The sequence below is a fragment of the Pogoniulus pusillus genome, chromosome 17, assembly GCF_015220805.1.
Source record: "Pogoniulus pusillus isolate bPogPus1 chromosome 17, bPogPus1.pri, whole genome shotgun sequence".
Classification (NCBI taxonomy): Eukaryota; Metazoa; Chordata; class Aves; order Piciformes; family Lybiidae; genus Pogoniulus; species Pogoniulus pusillus.
In genome coordinates, this window is record NC_087280.1 from 19,928,234 (window position 1) to 19,953,010 (window position 24,777).

General features: G+C 41.7%; 2 long non-coding RNA genes across 2 annotated transcripts in view; one reads left to right on the plus strand and one right to left on the minus strand.

The window, feature by feature from the left end:
- Nucleotides 1–23,486, plus strand: LOC135183154 (uncharacterized). The gene is made up of 4 exons (XR_010305427.1): nt 1–72; nt 3,081–3,202; nt 21,861–22,156; nt 23,176–23,486. It is a non-coding gene; the product is annotated as an uncharacterized LOC135183154 (long non-coding RNA).
- Nucleotides 1–24,777, minus strand: part of LOC135183156 (uncharacterized) — a 207,463-nt gene that overhangs the window by 86,728 nt on the left and 95,958 nt on the right. Inside the window, exon 2 of the long non-coding RNA XR_010305430.1 lies at nt 7,580–7,663. This is a non-coding gene — a long non-coding RNA (uncharacterized LOC135183156). The remainder of the gene's footprint in view (nt 1–7,579; nt 7,664–24,777) is intronic.

Consider the following 24,777-nt stretch of genomic DNA (forward strand, 5'->3'; position numbering starts at 1 on the left):
TCTGCCCCAGGAAAGGCAGAAGTTCTAAGCTGTGCCCAACTGGGCAAAAGGATTCTCCTTCTGTCATCACTGGTAAGTCCACCTGGTGAATGGGAAGGGAACAAAGGCTGGGGTGCCTGGTGGCCCCCTGGTTAGGCAGGAAGAATGTTGATGGTCACTCTAACGTTACCCATGGGTGCTGGCTGGGCCTCTTTATTTGAACTGACTCTATGTTTAGATGCTTCTTTCTGCTGACTTATGATGCGCTTAAGTACTTGGCTGAATTGAAGCTTGTGGAGGAGTAGGATTGTGTTATTGTGTTTGGGTTGGAAAAGCCTTCTAAGATCATCAATCCAATCCTCAAACTGATGATGCCATAGCCATTAAGCCATGCCCTAAAGTGCCATGGCCACACATTGCTTGAACATCTCCAGGGATGGGCGCTCCACCACCTCCCTGGGCAGCCTGTTCCAGTGCCCAACCACTCCTGCAGCAAGGAAACTGTTTCTCACGTCCAACCTAAACCTCCCCTGGCACAATTTCAGGCCATTTTTTTTCTCATTCTATCACCTGATACTAGAGAGATGAGACCAATCTCCACCTCATTGCAACCTCCTTTCACAGAGTTGTAGAGAGCAATGAGGTATCCTCTCAGCCTCCTCTTCTCCACACAAAACAATCCCAGTTCCCTCAGTCACTGCTCACCAGCCATGTTCTCCACACTCTTCACCAGCTTCATTGCCTGGATGCACTCCAGCCCCTCAACCTCTTTCTTGGCATGAGGGCCCCAAAACTCAACCCAGGATTTGAGGTATAGCCTCACCAATGCTCCTACTCGTCACACCACTACTGGTCTAGCTTGGGTTCACAGAAGGTGCCAGAGATGGGGCTGGAAGTGGCACATGGGCTGAACAGTCAGACTTTTCAAGTGAGACAGTGCAGAACCATCAGCATTTCTGGTATCACACCCTGAATTTCTCTGGAAATCAGGTAGCCTTTAAGCACACTTTCATCATAATATAACCAATACACCTTTTATTACATTTCCATTCCCTGTTCTACTTCTGGGTTAACCATGTGTGAACCAAGCTAACACGATTAGACACCTTGTTTTTCACCAGTCATTTCTGTTTGCAGTCTTCCATAAAGTGCTTCAAATGAATTTTAATATGTTGGTGGTACTTACTGGAGAGATTAATATTCATAATAAATACTCCTTAGAAACAATCTTCAGCAAATCCTTTTGACAGAGGAGTCAGGACTGCTAACGACAATAACTACTACAAAATGCAATTTGGTCAATTACTTTAATTAAATTTCACTCTGTAATGTCTTCTCATTTATATAGTAAACTAATAGGGGAAAAGTACATCATCCTTATTTGCCTCCACTTAAATGTCCAAAGCAGTTTCCTTATGTTTTGTTTTAACATTTGCAGCTCTCCTGGCTTCTCAGAACATTTGGGATAATGATGGGTCTTACAATTGTAGCTTATTCTTCACCAAGAAAGATTGAGGCTTTCTTTTGAATATGCTTTCCTGGAATAAAACCCTTGGCTACACAGATCCTAATCTGGTATTTACAGACTAGCTGATTTTCAGATGGTGCCAGCATTCCAGTGTAAATGGTAGAAGTGTCTACATTTCATCAAATGCTTTTTTAATTATATTGTTTGAAATTGGAGTAAAAGAACACAGCTGTCTGGAGACTTCGGTAGCATACAGGTTATAATGAACTCATGAGAAATAACAGCAGCAGTCTTTTTAATGCACTTTGCTGCACTGAACAAGGAATTTTACACTCTGGGCTGCGTTCTCAGCTGGAGTAAATTGCCATATCTCTGACTTCCTCACCCTACGGCAGCCTGGTTCTGAGCTCCTTGCTGCAAAAAGTTGAACTCTGATTTTTGAGCAGTTCATAGAAGACCCAGCCTGGGTTTGTTATGGTGCAATAATGTGTAAATATTAAGGTCATCTGTTATCTGGAGAAATGCATGAATTAAGTTAAAATCAGTAACTGATCCCACCCTGTATCAGTAAAATCAATAAAGCTGTTTCCCTGAGCGCTCTGAATATTCATGTCATCAGGAGGCATACGGGAAACTCTGCAAGTGTGGATGCCCATTTAGTGGCAATCGCAGGGTTGGCACAGTTTTAGGGAGCTGGTGTTGTGTTACTTCTGCCACTTGCATTAACAGCAAGTAAAGTTTCAAGACTGAGAAACAGAAGTGACTTCTATTATGGGATGAAATGGGGAGGGGCAGAGGGAGAACTCCTCTTCCTCAGCAAAAGATGCTGAAGTAGAAACCGCATTTTCTTTCCCTGTGGTTCGTCCGAACCCCTGTAAACTTCAGCAGTTTCTCCAGCAGGCTTGCAATTTCTCTGAAGAACTGTAAATTTTGCAGGGAAGATGAAGTCCTACAGTACAATTAACTCCAAAAGTGGTACAAAGCAACAGCACGGAGATACCAGGGCCGTGGTGCTTAGCACTTAGCTCTGAAACTCTGATAAGCCCTATCAACTCGGGGTTGTGTTTAATGTTCACTCCTGCTTATATACCGAAGATACAACCTAGCGGTCACAGTGTTAACACTCCCCAATATCTATTACAATTAGTTTTTGATTAAGAAGCCTAGCATGGCTTTTGAAGCCTTTTATGTTGTGTCAAATGGCTAGTGATGGAGTGAGATGCACAGACACCTCCCAGTAACAAAGCGTCTTGTAAAAGGTTTCAAGTGAACTATTTTATCATCCTAATGGAAACCAGATGACTCTAACTCCCCCTTTAATTTCAACTATTTACTGAAGAGTCCTTGTTTTGAATTACTTAAAGATTTATTCCAAACCACTATCTCATGCATTAAGAATCACTAATAACAAAGCCATTCTGAGCAGTGCAAAGCTTTTAAAGAATGTGACGATGCCATTGCACTTATTTTTAAGTTTAAACAGTGAGGGTTTTTTTTAATGGCTTTCACAATTTTATACCTCAGTTTATTTTCCTGGTGTGGGGTTTTTTAAATCTTTTTCTTTCTTTTTTTTTTTTAAATTTTGATTTTCCTTTCCCCATGAAATCCTGAATGCATGTTTTTTTCCCTCCAGACATTTCCAAGTCTCTGCTGCAGTTTCCTGCCCTGCTGAGTGAAGCAGCAGGCTGATGCTTGGGTGGTGGAGCTGAAAGCTTTGTCCCATGCTCCGGAGAGTGTCTATTTTAGATCTCCTCGGTGAGTTTAGCAGAGGAAGGATGGCCAAACGGGGGGCCTAGGGGGTAAATCGTGTCCCACCGTGCACAGCTTCGTTATTTCTGCTGAGCGTAAAATGTTCAGAGGCCGAAAGTGTCGCTTTGTGTTAGCTCTCCTGGCCTGATGGCTGCAGTCACCCCAGCGCAGTAGCTCTCCCCTGGAAAAACAGGAGGACCAGGGGGATCTGCTTCCTCTGCCCTTGCCCGTTATCTCTTTCAGGCTCATCCCTTCCTCCCAGCCACATCACTCTGCGTTGCTGCAGAAGGAACGCTGGAATAACCAGGATTAACTAGATTAGCAGTGCAAAGCGAGTCTCCTTTCTCCGCTGCTGCGGTATCTGCTGCCTGGGGTGCAGACCTCCCCATTTCCGTGCAGCCTTGCAGAGACAGAGAAATTGCTCTTAATGAGCCCAACCATGAACTGGTTTTCATCCCAAAATGTGACACTGTTATTTACATCTGTCAGTATTTTACCAAGCTCTCCCACTCCCTCTGGACACTACTTTCTAAGATATTTCAGGCGACACAGCTGCAATATTCTTCTGCCAACGTGCCCTTTTGACTGGGGCTGTAAAGTTCTCCAGTATGTATTTTAGTGGCATTAAAAGGATTAAAGAATGGCATAGTTAATTAAAGATAGATTTTTTTTTTTTAAGGTAAATTTATGAGAAAAAGTTACTTGCTAAGTAAGAGGAGACTGAAGAAATACAGCTGTCCAAGAATAAGAATAGGTTGTATAATATTACAGCATAGTCTTAAATGTCTTGAGAATCTTCCTTTTTGAATAAGGAATGTGGGCACACAGAAGATGGTCTATTTCTGAAAATGTTTAGCAGACTTTTGTACCAATAACTGTTGACCTTTTGCAACCATGAATCTTCTGAGCCATAGAAACAAGCAGTTAACAAATCAAACACCCACTCCAAATGGAGAGCTCTTCATCCTTCACAGAGATTTCTACTGTGTGAATATCTATTTTCAAATCTAGATCAAACAGAGGCCTTTAGTACCAGTTTTGTCTGTATTGGTCTTTGGACAGAACTAGAGTTCATGGGAGGGAGGGAATGAAGTGCTCTAGGTGGGATTGACCCTCAGGTCATACCAAACAAGATGCTAAAAGCTGAGATGTACTTGGCATATAGTTGTCTGCATCTTGAAAGTATTAAGGACAAGAGTGTGTGTGTATATATATTGTCTCTTCATATTCTACTGTAACAAGAAATCTATTTGGAATGGTGGATAAAGCTGGTATCAATTAATGGCTCACTATCGTTAACTAGACATCAGCGTCATAAAGTGGATCCCATTTGACAAACAGGGAACAGTAATCATGAAATAAAATGGCCACATGTTCATGAGAGGATAGAAATGTTAATTCTGGGTTCTTTTGTCAAGTTAAAAGGCTGAGTGGCATTGCAAGCCTGAGACTGCCTATGCACACAGAAATACTTCTGCATTTGTGAAATCCATATGCTGGCACATAAAGATGGTGACTTCTTCATAGCATTAAGAAAACAAATAGTTTTTTGGTAAAAGCCAAAGGGGGAGGCCCTTCTGATGCCAATGTATTTTGTGTTACATCTGCAGCATTACAGAAGACTCCTGGTTCTCCAAGTTCATCATCAGAAACCCTTTCTGTTGACTGACTGTCAACAGACAGTTGTCTGCCTACATCTACCTGAAGGGAGGGTACAGCCAGGTGGGGGTTGGTCTCTTTTCCCAGGCAATCATCAACAGAACAAGGGGACACAGTTTCAAGTTGCTCTGGGGGAGGTGTGGGCCTGATGTTAGAAGGAAGTTCTTCATAGAGAGAGTGATTGGCATTGGTATGGGCTGCCCAGGGAGGTGGTGGAGTCACCATCCCTGGAGGTGTTGAAGAAAAGCCTGGATAAGGCACTTAGTGCCATTGTCTAGTTGGGTGCTAGGTTGAACTGGATGATCTTGGAGTCCTCTTCCAATCTGGTTGATTCTATGATTTCTATGAATTATGAAATACTCCATATACTTTTCTTTGGCTTCCCTATTGCTCTGCTCTCTGAATGTAGCATCTAAATGATCTTGGATGTTTCTACAACTGTGCTCAACATCTTTATAGTTTTGTTTTGCTTAATTCTCAAAAGCAGCAATTTTTTTTTTCCACTAGAAAAGAGCAATATTTATCTATGGAAATATTTTCATGCATTTGCCCACAGTGTGACCACCATAACAATTATTGTTGGATTGTCAGAAATTCTACTCCCTTCTATCAGGTAACTTTGTATGCTCAATGCAATTTTTAGGTAAAATAATAATGAAAAGTAAGAAGTCAACTGACTCGTTTCTGTTGAAGCTTGCATTGTGAATACATGCCAAGAGAGATGCAATTAGTCTCAGATCTGGCTGCCTTTACTTCCTTGCCTGAATGACCAGGGACCTATTTACAGTCAAGTCAGCTAGGACTAATTGTGGACCTAAGAGAGAGGCCTGGATTCATGGTAATTTTGGTACTGGTCTGGAATAAACAGATCTGCAAAGGAAAGCTGCTGTAGAGTTGAGAAGCCAAAAGGAATTGAGGTGGGAAAAAAAAATCTTACTTTTTAGATGTGGGAGACAAATGTTGAGGCTTTTATATTTTAGATAAAAGGTGTTGGTAAAACTTTTACCAAGGGACATTTTGCTTAGAAGCAATAGGCAGCTCTAGTCAGCATTGATGGAATGCTAAATCCAAATGGTCACATATTTTATATCTTTCCATATAATGAACCAATTCCTTTTTTAAATTCAGTTATGGATGAAATCAGTTCTTTAAATCTTTTATATTCTTCAGAGTTCTCAACAAGACAGCATCAGCCTGAGAATCAATTGCAGAATAAACTGTGCAATGCTTTTTGCAGTGATTCAAATAATTTTACATTCCATGAAGGGGGGGGAAAAATTGACCATGAGAGAGAGAGAGAAGAATGAGAAATTAATGCCTTAAAATTAAGCTCCTCGAGGTTTAATTTTTAGGTGCCTTAAAAATATTGGTCCTTGGCCTTTTAAAAGTTATTTCTATTAGCTGTTTTACTAAGCTTGCTGTAAACTGCCAGTTTTCCTCTGTGTTAATTATTAATATGACCTGTTTATGTACCAGTTATCCAGCTAACCATTAATGTCTGTTTACTCATTGATGACCTTTGCAACTACATGCCAGGCTCCTGGCCAGTAAATGTCAACATTTTTTAATAACCTAAAAATACTCTTCATAGCTTAAGATTTTCTACCTAAAATACCTGAAAAACAAAGAAATTAAATACAACTTAGGATTCACAGAGATTTGTGCAAGGTTATTTCAGCCAAACAGCACAGTGAAAGTAAAAGGGGGAAAAAATAGTCCTGACTGATATTCTTTGTTTCTGACTTTGCTTTAAAATATGGTACAAGAAGGGGGGAAAAAAATAGGTTCATCATGTGTCAGTATAATAAAATGTTTCCCCTAAAAATTATTGTAGGTAAATCTTCCTTTTTTCTCTCCTCCCCCCACCTCAGATTTTCAATGTTAACCTGAGCACAAGTAAGAGATCTCATCCATATATATTCTGCTACAGGCTACAGTGGGGACATGTCTGGATTAATGCCAAAAGTGGTGACGCTAATTTTTACCCATGATTACAAACTCTATGTATATTTTTGCCCACTAAGTGTGTTCTAATTTAAAAAGACAAGCAGTAGCCCAGGATAAAAAAATTTGAGGGCACTTCCCACTCAAACTGATGTGTAGGGCGGCCTCATCCAATCTGCGATGGAGCTAAGTGGAGCAGGCAGGTTTCTTCTTCCTTGGTCTGCTAACATTCTCCCCTATGAGAAGCTTTGAAATATTGTCTTTGTGATGGCAATTTGCAGGTCTGAAATTGGCTTCCTATTGAAATATTTTCAAACATTAACATCATCCCAGGCGTAAGTAATGGCGATGGCATTTACAGAGATTGCAGCTTTGAGATATATATATACACACACGTAGGTATATGTTCACATTTTCTTGTTCATTGGACTTCTAACTTCAGCAAAAATTAGGTTTCTTATTTTTTTAGTTACAGCCTTGAACACTTGCTGTGACTGTCACTTCATGTTGAATTTATCATACAGAATGTAAGTCGTAAGGCTGAGGAGCAATCTGTCATAAGCCATTGTATCAGTAATCTCTGAAGGGGTTAGTTTTGGTGCTGGGTGGGAGGTAAGCTTTTGAGATTTCTGCCCTCAGTTGTGTAGTCAATTTGGGCTCAATAGTATTGTTTCAAAGGGATTTGTCTGGGCTGTAAGCACTCTGCTTCTGTACAGGATGGTTATACAGTACTTCAAGCATATAAATGCCTTTCAGGTTCTGTACTGAATGATAACTCACCTTGTCTTTCTTGGTGAGGTAGGTAATAAATAGAGATCTGGACTGTAACTGAGACATTCTGACTTAGTTAGATCTTCTGGTGTCCTGAAAAAGACAAGTAGACTCAATTACCATGCCAGCCACTACATAAAGATTGTCAAATTAAATCCAAAAACCTATGTTTAAATAACAGTATGACAAAACCTGGGCAAAAAAAAATAGGCAAGAATATCAAGCTTTTCTGACATTTTGACCTGAAGTTATAGTACTGTGGAAACAAAGTAAAAATACCCTTTGAAAAGTGCATTATTGTCTTAAAAGACTGAGGGGCAGGACTTGGTCAAATCCATCTTAGCCTAGAGATGTGGACAAGTGGTGCTGCAGCCATTAATCTGTGTTGTGTTCCTGTTTTTTAATTGAGTTTATTTGAGAAAATTGTAACTATATGTGTAAAAGTGAAAAACAATAACCTGCTAGCCTCTTTCCAGAATCTTTCAACCAGCACCTTAATTAAGCCCTGTGAGTTGGATAAGTGTTATACCGAATTAGCATCACCCACCACTGTTACAGAGCTATCCCAAGGTTCAAGCACAACAGCTGTCTAATGGTGTCTAGTGACACTACACACCAGGGTAGAAACCAAAGAAGCATGCCACATCCAATTGAAGCTGCAGGGAGACCTGAGAGACAATTTAATGACTACTTTTTGGAACTTCTTCAGAACATTGGTTGGCACCCTGGCCTTGCAAAGCATGCCATGGAAGCTTTAATGAGCTGCTGTTGTAGAGGGTAGGTTTTCTTTTGGATACCACCGAAGGACAGCAACTCAGCACACCTCAGCATCAAGGTAGAAAATAAATTCAGTGCTAACTCAGAGGACAGTGCATAAACCAGAATTGTCAGCATCCTTCCTTGCAATAACTAGGTCCTCCATGGAGGTCTCTCATCTAAGACTGCCTGAACTTGACTCATAGAATCAACCAGGTTGGAAGAGACCTCCAAGATCAGCCAGTCCAACCTAGCACCCAGCCCTAGCCAGTCAACTAGACCATGGCACTAAGTGCCTCATCCAGGCTTTTCTTGAACACCACCACCTCTCTGGGCAGCCCATTCCAATGCCAATCACTCTCTCTGCCAACAACTTCCTCCTAACATCCAGCCTAGACCTCCCCTGGCACAGCTTGAGACTATGTCCCCTTGTTCTGTTGCTGGTTGCCTGGGAGAAGAGACCAACCCCCACCTGGCTACAACCTCCCTTCAGGTAGTTGTAGACAGCAGTGAGGTCACTCCTGAGCCTCCTCTTCTCCAGGCTAAACAACCCCAGCTCCCTCAACCTCATCTTAGCTTTTGAGACAAGGAAAGAGGCTCAAATGTGATATTCCTGTTGGAAATGGTGTTCTGTGTTCATCTGATTTTATGTGCAAACCAGTGACACATTTAATCAAGGCTCGTTCCCCACCTCAAGATGCTTATTATTTATAGGGAGCTGTTTAAATTTTTCCAGATAAATATGTATTTAGAGTCTTTCCAAGCTATATAATGTGCTCTATAGATCAGAGCAACTCCATTTAAAAACTGTTTTTAAAAAAAACACAAATTATAACTTGATAGCCTGGAACAGCTCTATTGGTTTCATAGATAGCTGGGCATTTATTTTCCACTGTAAAGATCATAATATTTACCCAATGGACCAGAACAGCTCCTTCTTAGCCTTTACTCCCTCTATTATGCCACAATTATTTAAATACAGATTCTGCATGCAATACTTATTTTGTGCCCAAGTGGATGGGGATCACTTGGGTGAGTGAGTAAAAGGGGCAGGGGTTGTCTCATACCTCCCATCATCTTCTGAAATGCTGTTTAAAGATCTAAATGTAATAGGAAGAGATTAAGAACTGCTAGCATCCATAACTACTTTTATTTATAACATATCATTCAGCTCTCCATACAGTTCAGTGGGAGAGTGGCTTATTCAGCCATGTGTCCTGTGCATTGCAAGTGGGAGATATTTTAAATGCCTGTGTGTTGACAAGGTGAGTGGTTAGGGCATCATTTTGTTATACATATATATGTGTGTGTGTATAGGAAAGCACAAAAATAATTCCCATGATTATTACTTTCCTGCTTTGGGATACATATTTTTGTGTGACCTGAGAAGGCAGGAACATTAATACACACTTGGGGGATAGGTGCTGTCTTGTAATTTATTTGTGGGAAGCCAATAGAGTGCTTGGTAGCATATGGGTTGCTCCAGTGGTATAAGGGAGATGTTACTGATGCTCTAGTGCCTTTATGTATGGGCAGTGCTACCTTAGGCTTTCAAAAATGTGGAGATTTTCCCACCAAGGAAAATTAGCAGCTTAAGAGGGACAGGGATCTGCTTGAGAGAGTCCAGTGGAGGACTACGAGCATGATTAGGGGACTGAAACATGACCTGATGAGGAGAGGCTGAGGGACCTGGGGCTTTTTAGTCTGGAGAAGACTGAGAGGGGATCTAATAAACATTTATAAATATCTGAGGGTTGGGGGATGGGGATGAGACAGGCTCTGCTCACTTGCTCCCTGAGATAGGACAAGGAGCAGTGGATGTAAGCTGCAGCTGAGGAGGTTCCACCTAAATGCAAGGGGAACTTCTCTACTGTAAGGGTCCCAGAGCACTGGCACAGGCTGCCCAGAGAGGTCATGGAGATCTCCTCTCTGGAGACTTTCAAGGCATGTTTGGATGCATTCCTCTATGACCTGAGTATGGTCCTGCTCTGGCAGAGGGGTTGGGCTCAATGATTTCTTTGGGTTCCTTCCAAGCCCTAACATCCTGTGATCCTGTAATCATTGCCAATATTTAACACTGTTTTGGGGTTCCCTGATGCTAGATGATGGGAATCACCATACATTTTACATGACCTTTTTATATCACTTAATTCATACTCTCTATTCCCAGATTTAAAAGAAACCTTTCATCTGCATCCTATTTCCTTATTTCAGAACAGGATTTATTCATCCTTTAATTCCTTTTAATATTTTTGTTTTGCAATGAATGAATGCAGAGACTCAAATATAACCCTTAAGGAGCTCAGAGCAATACATATCCAACCCATTCTAACTTGTGGTGAAAGATATGATCCATCAGCTTACTTCCTTCTCTAACTTATTTATCTAGACTTTGTGTCTCCCTTAGCCAGTATGTCCTTAGAGCTGTCAATATGCAGCCATAGAAGCAGAGGTAAGGACAATATTCAGTGTTCATGGCTTCCTTCATTTAACAGGCTAACCAAAGGTGTTGCATGGTGTGATTGCATTTTTTTGCCTATATGTGATGATGGCTGAACTGCAGGATAGCTAAGCTGTTGAATTTCTTCTTTTTCACGTGGTGTGTTTCCTTTAGCTTTGTGACTCCTTTCTTTCACAAGCCCTTTCTTCAAAGAAAATGCCTTGTCAGCAAGTTCCCAGTCCTCTGTCATGCTCTGCTCATGCCTCCCCATATTCATCTGGTTCAGTTCCAACTCCACTACAGGCCTCCAAAAACACAAAATATTTTCTTTCTCCCAGAAAGCTCATTCTGATTTATATCCCAGATGAGCAACTCAAAAAGCATATGAACAGTTAAACATAGTTTGGGTTTTGAAGTTGTACTGAGTTACGAGAGCTGAAATTTCCAGAAGTTCAGGGACTGTCTAATGTGAGGTTTGAGACAAAGACATTCTATGAACAAAACTACTAAAGCAAAAACGTTGCCTGATTGAAACAAGAATGGATGAATGTCAAATGCTTGAGTTGCAGAGATGTGCAGGTCGTTGCAGGAGCAGGTACTTGGTCAGTACGTGGTCGGTCTAGACCTGGGCTACTGACAAAGGGCATTTCTGGCTTTAGTTACATATTCCCACAAATCCAATTCACATTTGCACCAGCCACCTGGCCAAATTAATCTGAGAGACCTACTGCCTTTTCCATCCTTCAAAAAGGTTGTTTGACCAGCTGACCCTGCTGAGAGTGCACTCACACAGCCGCCAGCACTGATGCAGTGGCAACTTCAGGGACATGCAGTCCATGGTTGAAGATGAAGATAAGATTGGCAGGAGCCTGGGCACCAGCAAAAAGCCTCTGTCTGGGCTCAGTTTTGGCCAGGACAGTACTGCAATCATGGAAGTTAGGCTCATCCATTAATGTCTGTCTAAACAGGGTCATTGCAGGGTCTGTTGGAGGGATCTAATTAGAGCTCTGTTTTTTCTTTAAAAGTCCTTGCCTAGTATTTCCCTTACTTTCCAAACACCCTGAAGTAGCCAATATATCACAATGAGGTCAAAGAAGAGGAAAGGGGAAAAAAATGAATCCCAGCAGCCCCAGAACAATGACAGTTTTCATTTATTATCTAGAAGTCATGTGAGTTTTAAAGTCACCAATCATCATCAAGAGAAGAAGGGAGCTAGATGCTTGACAAGGAAGATGCTGTCTGTGGCAGCATAATATTCAATTTACTGCCAAGGCTACTGACTTCTGAAGCAGTAGGAGAATAAGTGAAATAATTGATTTCTTACCTCAAAGGTAAGATGGCTATGTCAGTTCTCTGTCTTTTTAAAACAGTTTTCCTGATTCTACTTTAGTCCTTGGAAAAAGTAGAAGTCCTTAAGGCTGCCTTGGACCCATACCATGGGGAAAAAAAAGGACACAATGATTTTTTTTCTTTCTTTAAGGGTGCAAAGGAGAACCTAAAATATATGCCTACCAAAGCCTCAGGTTATGTTAGCTGCCTGAGACCACAAACAGCCTGCAACAAAATCTAAACTGCTGCTTTGGCATTGGTTGTATTTTGCCCTGAAAGCAGTGTGCTCTTGTTGAAGTTTTGGGTAAAGGTAGCTGCAGAATGAGCTGAGGGCATTGGATTTCCTTAACATGACCCTGCCCCATTCCTGTGCCTATATATTGTCTATTTAGGGAAACATTCCACTGTCCTTGCTCATGCTGAGCAGTCCTGTGGATATAAATCATTCTGCTGTGGAAGCAGGCACAATTCAGCGTGACTAACGGACCCTTCTGTGCTGATGAACATTAATGGATGTGGCATCATACATGCTCACAGAGCTGAAATCAGTGGGTCTACTTGTGTACTCAGTGCTGCTTGTTGTGTCAATGCAGCAACATGTCCTGTGTGGATAAGTGGACTGTTTGGGATAGGAATCTATCAAATAATAGAAAAGCCCATAGCTGGATGGTTTAATTAAGATTTACCTTAGACATTTATGTCAATAATCACACTTCAGAGTTGGATGAGTGTTCATAGGATGGTTTAGGTTGGAAGGGACCTCCAAGATCATCCAGTTCTAACCCTCTGCCATAGGCAAGGATGCCTCCCACTAGAACAAGTCACTCAGGGGCTTATCCAATCTGGCCTTGAACACCTCCAGGGAGGAAGCAGCCACAGCCTCCCTGGGCAACCTGTGTCAGTGTTTCACCACTCTCACTGTGAAGAACTTCTTCCTAACATCCAGTTTAAATCTCCCTTCTGCAAGTTTAAACCTGTTACTCCTCATCCTGTCATTAAAAGATCTTGTAAATAGTCCCTCCCCAGCCCTCCTGTAGCCCTCTTCAGATACTGGAAGGGCTACTATAAGGTGTCCTCGAATCCTTCTCTTCTCCAGGCTGCAGAACCCCAGCTCTCTTAGCCTGTCCTCATAGCAGAGCTGCTGCAGCCATCTGAGCATCTTCATGGCCCTCCTCTGGGCTCACTCTTACAGTTCCATGTCCTTCTTGTTTTGGGGCTCCAGAACTGCACACAGTAAAGGGGGAGAATCACCTCCCTTGCCCTGCTGGCTACACTTCTCTTGATGCAGTCCAGGATATTGTTGGCTGTCTGTGTTACAGATTAAGGATAGAAGAGCTATAAGAATAATAAAACAGCAAAATACACAGGTGCAGTAGTGCAATCTTACAGTGTGGGACAGTCTCTCTTGTAGTAATTGTCAGACATGCTCATTAAGGGGTAGTTTTTAGTGCTCAGCAAGTAGTAAAATTCGACAAACTTAAATATTTTCCAAAACAATTTATGTTTATTAATGGCTACTGCAAAATCCATTAACCCATAATCAAGTGAAACTTGATGGTGCTGGCTTTCTTAAGTGCTGAAAGTCAACAATATTAAAGTAAATAGCAGAGGACATTCCAAGATAGTATTAACAGAATTGATTTATTGATGATTGCACAATGGGAGGTTATCTTTTGTTAATTGACTCTGTAAATAAGCTTATAGGAGTCTGAAGTGAAGGGGAAAAAAAGTCTGTTGCTACTAGGAAGTCTACAGGGTGATTTAGCAATGTCACTCCATAAAGTGTCTGCCCCTCTGTAAAACTCCTTGTGGCTGCATAGTGGTTGAGAGGCATTGCTAGCAACAAATCCCAGCAGGCACTCAGGCATGCATGGGAAGTGGCACTCCAAATGTTGTTAACTTGGATTACCTTGTATATGAAATAATTAACCTTGAATTTTGTAGAAAAAGACAAGTGTGGAAAAGGGAGGGAGCCACCTGGAGCTCACAGATACGTTTACAAATCAGATGGTGTCCATACAACAGTCAGATCTGATCTTACTTGTGTAATTTGATCCTTCCAGGTGATATTTGGAAAGTCTACTTCTTCACTCTGACTCAGGGCTTGCTTCCATCACCTCAGGCTAAATCATTGCTGGATCATCCAAGCTGTGCTGCTAGATACCTCCCCATGAAATAACTTACAGATGCTCAGGTCTTGTGATTGCATCCTTTTGGACTTCCTTATCTCCACCATGTTCTCTTCTGATCTGAGATGGGCACTGCCCAAGTTAGACGACTCTTTCACCATGTCTTTTTCTTGTTACTGCTTACTTAAGTACATTTATGGGGAGTAGCAGGGTCACTGCCTACATGGTAGCTATGGACTATCATGTTCAGTAATTTCTACTCTTTGTGCCTGAGCAGCCCAGTAGACACAATTTGGTAGCCTACTTTCCTTCACTTTGATTTCCTTCTAACACATTTTCTTTTTGATCCCTCTCTGCTGCTATTTCCCCTGATAATCTTGCTCTCATCCCACTCCAACCCTGTCTTGACATTAGGAAAGAGCCACAAGCAGTCTGAATGTCATAATTCACTTGATATAAGATCCAAGAGGACTAATTCACTTCTTCAGTTTTAACACCTCTGAACTTTGAGTTAAGTTAGTTTCTACTTTTGGCTGACAACAGTGGAACAGGACAGGTGGAACAGGAGCACTGTGGCCACAGTGCTACTGTGCAGGTACTACACAGTGGAGCACTTTTATTCCTGATCTGTAAAACATCATGAGCTCCCAAAGAAATAGGTGTCTAGTTGGTGACCCTTATAAATCACCTACATTACTGCTTTCCCTGCCACATCAATGACCTCAATATACAGAAACCAAACAACCTCCACCACTTCTCTAGAAGAGCACCCAGCCCGTGAGAACAAAGGCTCTGCTGTTTCCTAATCTCAAAACCAATTAAGACATCAGATTAATAGAATCTTTAAATGCTTTGGTGGATACAGGTGGAATGCTCTCTGTTTGCATTCCTATAAAGCCTATCAGTACCCTTTAGCATTAAAGGGCACAAGGGAGCATAATGTATCCGGGCTGTGAACAGGATTGAGCATGAAGCTTTGCACTAAAAAAAGCAGCCCATGTCATTTCTTGCACACCTAGCTTCTGAAACCTCTGCTAGACGTCACTGAAACCTCTGAGAGGTTTGCCTCTGAGAGGACAGGGAATTCCCTTCCCTCATAAGATGTAGTTTCCTTTTTTAGCTCCTTCCTCTTGTTCCTCAACACAAAATTGCATTCAGTAGTTCACTTAATGACTGCAATACCCTCACTTAATAGGATTTCACTGCAATTCCCATTCTTTAGCTTGGCACTGGAGCCTCATGTGTGTCTGGAGTTGGGTATTTTGAAAGTTCTGTCTTCCTGGAAACAGCACAACAGCCCATTCTCACCATATTCTGAGTGGTAATCCTTGGAATTACCCTGGATCAGGCAGAAGTGAGGGTCTTGTCTAGAGGACTCAGATTTCCTCAGCTGGGATCACAGCTCATATGAAGATTAAAGGCCATTTCCACTAAGATATTTAGGCACTTCAATAGGAACGAGATGCCTGAATAATTTTCATGGAACTGACTCTAACTGCTTTCAGCACACCTGCCTGAGAGCTAGGAGTCAGAGCACTGACCTCCAAAACTAATGGGAAATGCCCACTGATTCCCTTTAAAAAGCTGCTGCATTTTTGTGGAGACTCTGTAATAAAGTTTTCTGGGAAGAACTGCTGTCTAAAGGGAGCCCTTTTTGGATCCTCCAGTTGCGAGAGGATAGTGAACTTCCTTTCTTTCCTCCACCCTCCCCTTGTAAGAGTTCAGGAGAAGATGAATTTACTATTTCACTCTTTAGTCATCCGATCTGTTGTGACCCCTCCTGTGCACTTTGTGACACCAAAGTGCTTTTCCATTCTTCATGCCATTGCTTTGGGATCTATAAAAAGAGCCACAGTGCTGAGGGATTTCTGAACAGACTGTTATGTTCCTGTCACTGTCCCAGTCCCTGTCTCAGGAGGATTAGAGCTGTGGAAGCTTAGTCTCATGCTTCGCTCTACCCAAATGCTTGACTCAGAGCTAACTGCCTTTGTTTTGGAGGAGGCCTTGATATTCCCAAGGCAGTACTCAAGATGATGTTCTTTCATACTGCCCCTGTTCCTCACAGGAAGAGGTATGCTCTTCCCTGGGTGAATTCAGTAATCCAAGCCATTCTCTGGAAGCAGTGGTGACTCCCATTTGCGTCTTTGCCACCTTTTCTAAGAATGCATTCATTTTGTTGATCCCATGTTTCACCACAGCAGTTGTCCCTGTCATTATCCTTCACCTAATCATAGCATTTAGGGATCTGCATGTCTCCTGGTCACAGATGAGCACATGGGCAGAAACTGCCTTGCAGTCCTACCCATATAGCTTGCTTTAGATCCATGAGAATGGCGTGTGAAATTCCTATTAGGTCTAGTTTCTTCTGAGCTGCGAGGGCCAAGATAGTTGTACTTCATAATCTGTTGGAATGCTTCTTTGCTGGCTTGGTATAGCCAGTCCTGTAGAGGGAAGAGGGGGGAGAGGATGTGCTCCAGCCCTAAGATCAGATGTCGGGCACAGGTGCTGGCAGTGGAGTAGCACTGCAGCCCTCCAGTATGAAATCGCAAGCTGGCCTCGTTCTATGGACCTTCTGAATGCAGCCCAAGATTGTGTATCATGAGTTATGACAGCAATATAAAACTGAAAGCTTGGCTGCATCTGTTAGTTAAAAATGGCTGTGAGAACTTGGGAGGCTGCTAGCTCTGTGTTTTAGCTAAACCTCAAATAGAGTGGCTGCTTCTCAGTTCAACTCTCTCTTAGTTTTTGTTTCTTGTGTACATTTTTACTTCCCTTTTCTCTCACAAGCTGAAGTGGATGGAGACACATTCACCATGTAAACTCTGACTCTCCATTCATATCTTTCTGCCTCCAATGTGAAGTCCTTCAGCATGGAGCCACCACTTTATGTCCCAAGGGCTACATATTTGGGGGGGGGGGGAGGGGGGGGTGGTGGGGAAAGGAAGGAGATTTCCTTTCATCAGTGAGCAAAGTTTTAGTTGACTGGAGACTTACACTGAAGAAAAGTTGTCATTTTTTTCTTAGGTTAGTTAAAAATCAGATGGAAATACTACTACTGGACATCCAATCTTGTACTTTGCAAGGGAAGCACTGACTTTGTAGACAGATATAGCACATGTACAATCTTTTACACCTCTGTTTTGATACCTGTGTGTGGGTTGTTATTTTTTTCCTCAGGGTCTGCCTGCTTGTGGATGTTCTGCCATGTCTTAGTTTTTCATCTGTTATCACAAATGAAATCTGTGGTCTTGTTCCTAGGCAGATGAATGTTAGACATTTCCTTGGCTTCTGAAGGGCTATGTCAAACTAAGGCAAGGAACAGGTAGAATGGTGCTAGGATGAGATGACTCCTAAAATCCTCTTAAGTGATCCAGGGAGGAGCATTCATAAGTGCTCCACTTCCATCTAAGACACTAATGAGTCACTCCTTAATCACAAACTGTCTGTGCAGACTACTACCCTGGCACAAGAGCAAGCAGACCTTTAAAATGAGTCCTTTAGGCTTTCTTCCCTTTACAGGAGACTACTGACCCCAGTGACCCTGCTCCTCTTCAGATCATGAACTCCTCCTATTGATGCAGGAGGATATAGTCTTCCTTTCACGGTTCCTGTCTTAAAGCCTGGACTTAGCCTTAAGACTCATTGCTGTCTACAACTACCTGAAGGGAGGTTGTAGCCAGGTGGGGGTTGGTCTCTTCTCCTAGACAACCAGCAACAGAACAAGGGGACACAGTCTCAAGTTGTGCTGGAGGAAGTATAGGTTGGATGTTAGGAGGAAATTCTTGCCAGAGAGAGTGATTGGCATTGGAATGGGCTGCCCAGGGAGGTGGAGTCACCATCCCTGGAGGTGTTCAAGTAAAGCCTGGCTGAGGCACTTAGTGCCATGGTCTAGTTGACTGGCTAGGGCTGGGTGCTAGGTTGTACTGTATGATCTTGGGGGTCTCTACCAACCTGCTTGATTCTATGACTAGGGCAGCAGCAGTGCAGACTTCCCAGCAGATGTGCGTCCTGCCCCTCTTCCAGCACTGGCAATGCTCTTGTAGTAGGTGAAGTGATCCTTTTAAGTAGGTTGCACAGCACTTTTGAAGGTTTACAAAGCACTTTGGGATGCACAGCACTTTTGAGATGAAGGACATCATGTAAATGGAAGTCCTTATTATTAAATGAATAACTAATGGCAGAGTTAACTCCTTGTCATTAGGCACGTTAGTTTTCACCTAGGTTGCCATATGTACCACATGGCATTATTCTTCTGTTCCCTTTCTGCTCTTGAGGACTGAACACACAATCAGACACGACTCTGGTAGAACTTCTTCTGTCAGCCAAATGATTTTGGCACAGGAGTGGCCTTGCAGAATTGGGAAGGGAAATTTGCCTTCCCAATAACTCATAGCTGTTGTGGCTACTATGTAAATCTCTTTATCCAATCAATCAGACATGAAACAAAATACGCTGACCTGATGCTTGGCTAGCAAGTAAGTTCCAAGTCACATGAGGTCTGGGGAGTTAGAGTGCAGAAGAAGGAGTTTTCATTCCCCATTTGTAAGATGATATCTGCTGGGCTCATTAAGCAAAAATATTTTGAGGCCTGTGTCTTACAAGGTAAACTTGCTCTATTGTGCAGAAGAACGTTCACTGAAATAGCTAACATGGATCATCTGATGACATTAGCTTTGTAAGTAATTTCCATGATGTCAAGGGTACACTGGAGATTAAAGGGGGATTAAGACCTACTTGCACAGTCAAAGCATCACAGCAAATTGACTTGACTTGGCAGGCTGCACCTAAAGTTGGCAAGTTTTCACTAACTAATCATATAAAATCCAGGTTTGTGGTGTTAGTTAGGCTACACTTTCACAGAGGCCAGGAAACGTTAAGCTTTCAAGGTGGGAGGTTTTAGGAGCTGAAGGAGGAAAAGGGAGGGGAGACTGTCAAGGAGACTTCTGCAGTGTCAAGGTGCCAAGAGGTGCTAAGTAAAATAAGGCCCCAGTCTGCTTTGCCTCTAAAGAGCAAGCTGGTTGGATTTCTACCCAAAGGGCTTTTCCTCCAACAAAGCTTATTTTTTCCCACCTCCCTTTTTCTGTCACAGAAATGCAATCTCCCCTTAAAGGATCGGACCCTGCACAGGAACTTCACTGAATAAAGATGAGTTTGTACTTTAAAAAGGAAACAGCTGGATTGCAAAAGCAAGGGAGGTAGGCAGCTCTTGTTTCATTAGCTAAGGGAAACTCAGGGCCCCAGAGGAGAACAACTGGGAGAGCAGCCATGACAGAGAACAAAAAAAAAAAGGAAACAGAAGATCATAAAGAACTAATAATGAAAAATGGAAAGCGAGAAGGAGCCAAGAAAAACAGGTAATAAATAGGAAAAAAACCCCAACCCGCCCAAAAACTTGGGGGCATGGGGGGGAGGGCAACAGAAAAGTGAAGTGAGGAAGCAGGAAAAGAGCAGGGCAGGGAGCATGGATTTTCTGGAAAAAAATATATGAAACAACTGTGAAATTTTGGAAGAACCTAATGAAGATCTGGAAATTTCCCATGGGGGATCTCTTGATCTCCAAACTGGTGGCCCATTCAATGTGAAAATGAAGGAGGGACATCACATATAATCACCCAGCGATTTGTTTGTTGCTTCCTCTTCTGAAAACAGAGCAACTTTAGCCACGAGGAAGAGTCCAGGTTTCATCCATGCTGATGAATTAGGGTCTTCTAAGAGCAGCTTATTAAAAAAATGCATCTCATGATTGTTTAGAAGGGTCCAGTCAACTGTTTATCTGTGCAGTAATCACTGGATGATGAGTTGGAGGTAATCTGGGTAGGGGACTGTGCATAGCAGGAGTGTCTGAATGGTTTCAGATGAAGAGAGAGAGTAGAGATTGAAGGAAGAGGAGGGCTAGGAAGAAAAACAGATCCTAGCCTGTCCTTCGTCTTGAAATCTGTTCATTGTGATAAAATATATAAACATGGCCAAGACTTCATAGTCCAAGAGAAAACAGAGGTCTATTTTTTTTCAGCTGCCCTTCAATTAGATCCTTAATAATCTTGCAGCTTTATAGGGTTTACAGACGACACTTTGCCCAGCAGAAATGGTGCTATTCTTTAAATTGTGCTGTGCTCATTAGGTTTTAATAGGAGCAGTTGTTTAAAGGGTGGGTGGGGGCAGGAGGGGGGAATGCACTTGGTGATGCATAGTGGAATGTACATTAATCTTGTTAATGACAACACAGTTAATGGCTGGCAAAACATTACTTTTGAATTAACCTTTCTCATGTGCAGTCTATACTTGAGAAACAGAGCCAGGACACTGAAGATACAAGGAAAGTGCACGAAGACAGGGATACAGGATTTCCTATGATTTTATGTTGTTCTTAATTAGGAAGCATATTGGCAGCAAATGCTAACATGTGTTGGGATGTTTAGCTGTAGCCAAATAAATGTTTTCTATTACAACTCTGAATTCTTTGCCTAGCCAGAGCCCATGCTGTTCTGTTCATGTCTTACAAAATCCCTTTATAAGTCTTTTTGGGGGCCAATTTTCTGTTGGCTTATGCAGCAGAGTTACTTTGAACATATGCACTCAGACTCCAGAAGGGTTGTTGTCCTCACTTCTCTTTTTTGTTGTTGTTTAATTCTATTTTTTTTTCCTTTTGAGTGATAAATGGGGAAGCCCTTACAAAATGCTTCTGTAACCCAGCAAAACAATAGCCTATACTGAGCATGCTCATTTAAAGCAAAGCAAAGTAGGGAATGGATCTAACTGGTTTTCTCCTGTCACATGTTCACACATAGGCTGAATGAATAATCCATAATGAATCATTTATCTGACATTTGATCTCTTCTTTTTATGAATGGTCTGAAAATACTTTGCTGATTTTTTTTTTTCTCCCTCCTTTCTAATACATTTTTTGTGTTGTCACTTCAAATTATTAGTTAAATAATTTCTGATCTGGCTCGTGGGTTGTTTGAGAGCAGTTTGCTGTGAGTTTTCACAAATTATAACTCCTGTTACTTCAGTGATGTGAACACATAACTTGAGTCTGGCTTCAGCAGGTCAAGCTTTTTCTTTTGCAAATGGAAATCCAGTTTTTTTCTTTGCAAATATCCTGCTACATTTGCTTTAACAACTGTGTGACCTTTTTCTTGATTATTTAGCCACCTGTAGGATAGAGAATCTGACTAATATATAGTCATATATTAGTCTAATATGTAAGCTGGATGTTAGGAAGAAGTTCTTTACAGAGAGAGTGATTTGCCATTGGAATGGGCTGCCCAGGGAGGTAGTGGAGTCACCATACCTGAAGGTGTTGAAGAAAAGCCTGGATGGGGCACTTAGTGCCATGGTCTGGTTGATTGGCTAGGGCTGGGTGCTGGGTTGGACTGGATGATCTTGGAGGTCTCTTCCAACCTGGATGATTCTGTGATTCTAGTGTCCCCCCACTCTGTGTTTGAGTCTTGTAGAGGGACTTATTCTAGAAGAGGTTGATGCTTTCTAAAACTTACTAAAACAGGCACTATGGTCCTCATGTTTCACTGTAAGGTGTAGCTCCATAGCCTACGCTGCTTTCTCTTGAAGAAGCAGAGGGTTGGAGTGGAATGTGCAGCGTTTTGTTTGCATGCCTTTTGTAATATCTTTTCAGCCATCTTTTCCAAGCTGCTAAGTTATGAAGGTGGAGAAGACATTTGTCTCCTTGTGAAGAGCTCCAGTGTGTCACTATTGAGGCACTCATCCTAATAAAGCCTTCAGCACTAAGGTGAAAGAGAAAGATGGAAGAGAATACTTCTGTGATAAAGACCCTGTCTGGATTCAGAACATCCTTCATCCATTCTGAAATAACAGAAACACTCTGGAAAGCTGGAGAGACTCAACACCTAAGAGCTGAGGCAGCTAGCAGGAGTAACTACTGGAGGGCACAAATAACTGAAATCATTAAAGGTAATGTAGCAACTGGTCACTAAGACTGTCCATGAGGCTGGGCAAGCCTCTTCTCCCTGCCTCAATGATGGTGGCAAACAGTGCAATGTTTTGAGCTGTGAGAGAGTAAAAAATGGTTTCACAGGTTTCTGCAAGTGTTTAAGGGTACATGTACCAGTCTCTGTTGGGGGTTGGACTGGATGACCTTTAGGGGTCACTTCCAATTCATTGCATTTTATGACTGACTATTTATTTCTCCAGACCACTGTGTATATAACTCGAGCCAGCTAGCCTTAAATAAGGTATATCCAAGTTACTATAGAATCATAGAATGGTTTAGGTTGAAAGGGACCTCAAAGATCATCTAGTTCCAACCCCCTGCCATAGGCAGGGACACCTCCCACTAGAACAGGTGCTTTTTATGTTAATGCAGCATTTGGCTTCCATCATATTTTGATTCTAAGTTTAACATTTTCTTGTGGACAGAATGTCCTTTGTTTCTTTGAGGTGTCCATGGGGAAAAATAAAAGTGTCTGCCACTGCTTTTTTACATGGATTCCCTTGCTCTTAAAGGGAAAAGAAGGTGATCAGGGAATGTCCATTAACTAATGTGTGAAAGGCAACGAACAACAGATCTGAGAATAACTCACAGCCATATAAATATAGCAGTTGTTCTGTGTTGCTGCAAATATCAATTTCTGGTGAAAAGAAAGAAGACAAGTTGTAGTATTTAATTGCTTGTGAAGGTGATTAGCTTCTTGAAAACTTAAGGACCATATCATATCAAAATCCCATACCATAAAAAGCAACTTGCTCTTAATTTTCTTCTCAAATTGGACCCCATTAATCACTGTAAAACTTCAAAACCATCTGACTGAAGAACAGGGATAACAGAAGGCTTTCAGGAGGTCACACTTCCTGATTGGTGTTCTTGACCCTCTGTTTGTATCAGTTTCTCATCCTCTGGCTTCACTCTAGGTGTAGTAGCCTAACTGTCTCTGGGCTAGGTTGCTCTCTTAGCACTGTGATATCTTCCATAGGCTCATGTTGCATTGGATTGGACTTCAACCGAGCATGCAGGAAAAAGAAGTGGCAGCAGCAGCAGCTCAGCTGTGCCTTAGAGTACAGCTTCAAAGAAAGGTAGGGGTTGCACTGAGGCGGTTGTGAACCAGCAGAGATTATAAGTAGACCTTTGGAGTCCACACTGACATTTAAAAGCTTGAGGCCTGATGCAGAGCAAAGAAATGTCAATCTTTAAAAGAGTGGATAGGGCTGGTTAGTAGGAAGGAATGTCAAAAGAGAGTTTATAGCCACCTCTTAAAGTTAAAGTAAACGCATTTCATTCCTTTGATATGAGTATGTTTCCTCTTGATTTACCTGGGAAGGGACTTCATGAGAGCTAGAGTTGGTTAACAGCAACAACACAGGGGAAGCAGAGGGACTAGGAAACTGTTTAACATTTGACTGAGGGCACATGGCACATAAGCCTGCCTTATATTGGAGTTCAATCGTCCCATCTGATTTGTTGGGTGCTGTCTCCACACTTGTTCTTGTGGCTCAGAGACACCTTCGAACCGCTGAGCAGTTATTCACACCTAACCCTTTTTAGGATCACCCATTACTCTTCTTAACAGTGAGCATTACCAAGAAGGGGGGGAAAAAAAAATCATATCACTCTTTCCACAAAAAAAGGTAGAAACATAATAGTGAATTAAAGTTCTAAATGATAGGACTGTTAACATAATGCCTTTTGTCTAGAATGAACTATAAACCACACATCTACAAAACCCTGTAAATATGTAATGGACAAAAAAATATATATATATATATAAAATAAAACTGTTGAAAGAATGCATTTTCTCAGCACCAAGGCTATCCATAAAATTTTTACAGTTTTCCACTATATAACATTATCCTTCATAAAAAAAAAATGATATTTTAAAGCAAAAAGGTTGGCAAAAGAAACAATTGGTAGTTAACGGAAGGAGGGGATTACTGCACTATGCCTTTGCTCTGAACGGTGGAATAGAAAATGAAAAACATTTGGGGCATTATATGAAGCCCAGCAGTCATGCTCCATATGGTTTGAAGAGTTGAGCAATGCTTGACAAAGATTTTATGACTTCATTTTCTTAAGGTTGAATATTATTCCTTCGATCTAGGCCTCCCACCCCATTCCCTGTCGTACATTTCTCCTGTTTCTCAGACAAAGAAATATGTTTTATTAGTGTGTATCATTTATATGGAGCTTAATCACATCTGCTTTAATATACTGTCTTGTTACCAGCATGGCCTTTCTGAGGAGTGCCCTGTAATCAAGGTATGGAGGCAAAACTGAGGTAATCTGGTCCCCAGATCCTCTAACAGCTTTCCTATGTGACTCGATGTAAGCTATTTAATCTCTTTCCATTTCGGTTTCCCATCTGTAGGATGTGAAAAAAAATAATCAAAAAGTACTTCTGTATATCAGACATTACTGTGATAAGTTTTAGGATAAATAGCTGTAGTCATCTGTATAAATGGACAGGTCAATATTTCTGGATAATTGGATTTGGAGCACAGAACTTCCTGGCTCCCAAACTGGTGGCAGATCAGGAAGTTAAATTTTTTCCTCTTAGTCTGCATCATGACTTTAAAAAACA